This window comes from Myotis davidii, unplaced genomic scaffold, assembly GCF_000327345.1.
Source record: "Myotis davidii unplaced genomic scaffold, ASM32734v1 scaffold135, whole genome shotgun sequence".
Lineage (NCBI taxonomy): Eukaryota > Metazoa > Chordata > Mammalia > Chiroptera > Vespertilionidae > Myotis > Myotis davidii.
Window position 1 is genome coordinate 6,906,530 of NW_006289813.1, and position 5,229 is coordinate 6,911,758.

Consider the following 5,229-nt stretch of genomic DNA (forward strand, 5'->3'; position numbering starts at 1 on the left):
TATTTATGTTTATTTTCCTTTCAACACACTAAGCTCACTGAGGACAAGTTCTTTTTCATGTTTCTCAATGAAATACCAAAGTCTTCATGGAAATTGACATATAAATAGTGATTTTCAACCTTTTTTTATCTCATGGCACACATAAAATAATTACTAAAATTCTGTGGCACTCCAAAAAATATAGTCTTTGCTTATCTGACAAAAATAAATAAAAATAATTTTGATTTATTCACATAGGATAGCTATTGTTGTGGTGGCTATTGACATTTTTTTTAAAATCTAAGGAAAAACGGGTCAGTGCCCTTTACTAAATACTCAGGTATTACAAGTTTTAAAAATTCTTTCAGCACACCAGTTGAAAATCGCTGATATAGTATATAAGCAATATTTTCTAACTTGAATTGATGAGTGGAGTCATTAGAAAGTTATAGAATTGGTCTGGCAATAACCAAACTCATAGTGCCAAACAACCTGTTGCTGCTGAATTTACATCAGTGTGCTAGTCAAAGGCAAATATGTTCAAATGCATCAATTCGTAGTTTAATATTTATTGCTTTCTGCTGTTTCTTGTATATTAGAGGAAAAAAATGCTGAAAAAAATGACCTAGTATATTGGAAACAATTTAGTATTGGTGTTTATTGTGGTAAGATTGACAATATTACTTAATATATGTATCTTTTTTTACAACTTTATGAGCCCTTCATATATCTTAAGGGAAAACCCTTAGCCTGTTTCTACAAATGTTGAAGACCTGCATGAAATATAAGGCTTTTTATGGATCCTTTGGCTATTTCTAACTAGGCAGCAATTTGGCCTTGTATAAGACAATATCTGACAATGAAACAACTTCATATTGATTGGTTAGCATCAAATTGATGCATCCTGACATAAGATAACACGTGTCTTTGAATATACAAAAGAAAGTTTCACTTAAATCTTCCTCCCATCACCAAATTAGAAATGGACCCTTGGTTATCATAACTTATCATTAGGTGCTGTGTTGTGGTTAGAAATGGTGCTTGCTCTCTCTTAGCTTTAAACTGACATCATGTCTGCCAGAACTCTCTATCATTATTGACAGGAATGTTCTTCCTTGTTAATTGCCCAGCAGTACATTGAGAGATTGATTGGATCACCAGGGCAAATTCGAAATGCGTTGGCAGAAAAGAGTGGTGGTGCTGGTATATGATCATCTCTGTCTCACGCTAATGGCACCAATTAACTGCTTACTTCGGTTTGTTCAGGGAAAATGCACTGATTATTTACCTAAAATTGTCACTTTTTATCCAGTTGTGCTGATGGTGAGTAGGGAAAACTTTCAAGGATGCCTCATATGAACCCAATACTTCATAAGAAGCCTCTCAACGATGCCCATAAAACACCAACATCTATAGTCAATCAATGGGAAAAAAACATGGATAATTTATTTAACATGTAAGCATGAAAAACAAATGGGTCAAAACTCATTAAGTGGAAGACTGAGTGCTCAAATTTTTATAGTACAAAATTTTCTTTGATCATTAAAGGAACTAGAGTAATAGTTCAAGTATATATTTTCAGAAGACCTGGCCTCTTGAACTGTTTTTTTTTTTTTCCAGAAAATATTTGAGTCACAATTCAACTGAGAGCACCTATAGTGTTTTTGCAACCACATAATGAGGGAGTAAGTCTGAATATGTGGTTATTGACATAGTGACATTACCTAAGGAATTTTTTTCAATGCTGCTGCTTGGGTTCTCCTCTGCAGAAATACTGATTTCATTTGTCTAGACCGGGCAATGATTTTAAAACTTCAGTCTGAATCAGAATCACCTTGTGAAACCAGTCCAAGCCCTATCCTACCCTCCTATATAAAGGCCTTTACCTTCTAGACTTGTTTTCCAGGTGATTCTGATAACATCAGAAGTTGAAATCACTGATCAAGGGTTCAGCATCGCAGGTTTTCAAAGTGCTCTTGGGGATACTCCCTAGGGCAGTGATGGCGAACCTATGACACGCGTGTCAGAGGTGACACTCAAACTCATTGTTTTGGTTGATTTTTCTTTGTTAAATAACATTTAAATGTATAAAATAAATATCAAAAATATAAGTCTTTGTTTTACTATGGTTGCAAATATCAAAAAATTTCTATATGTGACACGGCACCAGAGTTAAGGTAGGGTTTTTCAAAATGCTGACATGCCGAGCTCAAAAGGTTCGCCATCACTGCCCTAGGTGCATCAGGAACCACTGCTTAAAATGATGTTTAGTGTTCTTACACATCTGGCAGGAATAATTAAAACTGGTAACTATTCTTAACATGTATGGTATATAAGGCATTGTACTAAGTATTGCTTCATTGTTATAATCACAACACTCTGTGAAGTAGGCAATAATAATACTACTTTGCATGAAGGGGAGTAATTTACTTAAGGTCATATGAATTGGAAGTGGTAGATTGGAACTCAAGCTATCTTACCTCAAAAGTCACATAATAAATGACTAATATCAATATTCTTTTGTAACTATAAAAGAAATTGAAAACTCTTAATGTTGAGAACATGTTAGAAATAATCAAATGATTTGCTTATATTTAAAAATGCACCTATATGCACGCCTATGTTCATAACAGTCTGATTTATAATAGTTAAGCTCTGGAAACAGCTCAAGTGTCGATGAGTAGATGAGTGGGGAAAAAAAAAAAAGCTGTGCTACATTTACATCACGGAATACTATACAACTGTAAAAAAGAATGATCTCTTACCATTTGAGACAGCATAGATGGTCCTGGAGAGTATTATGAAATAAGCCAGTCAGAGAAAGATACGTCTCACGTGATCTCACTCATATGTAGAATCTAATGAACAAAATAAACTGATAAACAAAGTAGATCCAGAGACATAGAAGCATGGAACAGACTGACAAATCTCAGAAGGAAGGCAGGGGGAGGGGTGGGAGTTGAAGGTGAGAGATTAACAGGGGGATTTATCTGCATAAATGAATAGCCCATGGGCACAGACAATGTTGTGGTGGAGGCCTGGGAGGGGAGGGTGCAGGGTGGAGGGGGTCAATGGGGAAAAAAAGGGGACATCTGTAATCCTTTCAATAATAAAGATAAAAAATTTTAAAAATGCAAATGACTTGTAATTATATCATAAAAACAAAGGCATCTTTTGAAATAGATGGAAATTATTGGAAAAAGAAAGTGTTCGTGAATTAAAAGGAGAGAACTGACAGTGAGAAGGAGGTTTGGTTTGAATTGTTCTATTTATTCCGGGGAAAAAAGCTCAGACAGTGCTTATACTGTTAGTGTTTGAGAAGTGAAAAGAGTTTCAGATAGAGGTCTTTTGCCATCATTATACTGAGGGGAAAGATGCGAGCACTTCAGAGGACAGAAGAAATTTGTATACTTCTTTAAAATGGTTCCGAATGTTAATAATACAATGAATTTAAAGAGATTTTTAAAAAGCAGCTTACACTGTATAACACTTCCTTTTCTCTTTTTTCCTGTTTGGGAAGATAGCAGCTCAATGGCTTTGTAGGCATGAAAAATGCTCTGGCCTCTGCATTAGTCACCCTTGTGTCTGTGAAGGGGAACATGCCTCAGTCAAGTACGTGTTCGGTCCTATGCTGACAGAATTGTGCTTGGAGACTGCTTTGTTCCTCTCAAGACATGGCCTTTTTCAGGTTTTGTTCATGGGCCACAAATTTCAGTGGAGTTCCACTACTGAAATTTGGAGAAAAGGATGTTTTCTACCATAAAAAGAGAGAAACCCATGAGCAGATGCCAAGGTCTTTTTGCATAATGTTAAATGTAATTGCTCCCACTTAGACGAGACACTTGTGCATTTCATGGACTGTTCTTACTAATGAACAAAGTGAACGTTTATTTCCAATGATGTTATTTGCCGAATGGTATCCATACTGAGCACTCACTCTATTAAGAGCATTGGCTTTCTAGCACTCTGGAGAGTTCGAGAGATGGTTCCTGATTCTTGTACTCCAGTGTGCATTATATGATGTACAGAAAATGTGCATATCCAATTATCTTAACATTGAGTGTGTGCAAAGAATAGAATAATTACACTGCCAACAGGCTATTGAGAGTCCAAAATATATTTATATTTCAAATAATAAAAGGTACAGTGGTAACTCCCACAAAGTCTAATTCTAGAATTATTTTTAACAGTAAGTGACATTTGATCTTTTTTTCAGTGTGATAATAAAAAGATACAGGAAAAATCTGTATATGTATTGCGCTGAAATTCTCGGGGCTCCTAAAATACATTCCACATTGAGGGAAAATACTAATAAAAGAAGGCAAATAAAAATTAAATTTGGATTTTAGCATCAAATACGACTCTACTTTCTGTGGAATAATGATGGTACAACATGTTTTGAAAACACTTTGGTAACTCAGCTGTGTTCTGCCGGGAGTGGAAGAAAGGCAAGATTGCAGGAAGGCACTGACAGTAGAAACCGCCGAAGATAACTAGATGTTTGTGATAGAAAAGGTGCCCTAATCTTAACAGTGACCAGCTGGCTCAACCCTGGTGAAGGCTCTCCTTGATTTCCAGCTAGGACCACTCTTGGGGACCTTAATCACAGACGCAGCGAAAGGATATACTAACTGAAGGAAAATCCTTCAGAAACGTTGGGCGGCCGCCCTATTATGGGAAAGATCCACACAAAATTTAATTCTATGTCAGGGCAAGAGACCAGACTAATCCTTTTATTGGATCTTCACCAAGATCCAATTTTTCAGCGCTGCGCACACACTCCATTCCGGGCAACTTTGCCAGGTGACATCTCTTATCTTTGGAAGCCCCAGCATGGGGCTCATCATCAACAAGCTCTGAAAACCTGCCAGGAACCACCAAACTGCATTTCCCCAAGAGGACGGAGGCCAGCGCAGGTGAAGAGGAAACCTGGGGGGGGGTCGGGGGAGGGCGAGAGGGAGCAGAGGGGAGGGAGGCAGGGGCAAGGCGGGGGTGGTGCGGGGAGGATCGGGAGGACAGGTCTGACTCCTGACTGGCTGCGGCGGTTTGGGAGAAAGTCACAGCTGCAGCTCGCCAGTAGGGAGCTGTCCAACTTTTCAGCAGCTCCGGGATCAGTGTTCGGGAGCCTCGGACAGAGGCGGCGGCTGCCGGGCCGCAGCTGCTGCGGCTTCTGCATCCCCAGCTGCTAACAATTCCTGCTCTTCGCCGGCGCCCAGAGGAAGGAAGGGAAGAAGAAAAGGAGGAAGGTGG

At 38.4% G+C, this 5,229-nt stretch overlaps 1 protein-coding gene across 1 annotated transcript in view; it reads left to right on the plus strand.

Annotated features, from left to right (window-relative positions):
* Window positions 1–5,229, plus strand: part of PDE4D (phosphodiesterase 4D) — a 1,003,569-nt gene that overhangs the window by 212,928 nt on the left and 785,412 nt on the right. The window lies entirely within an intron of this gene.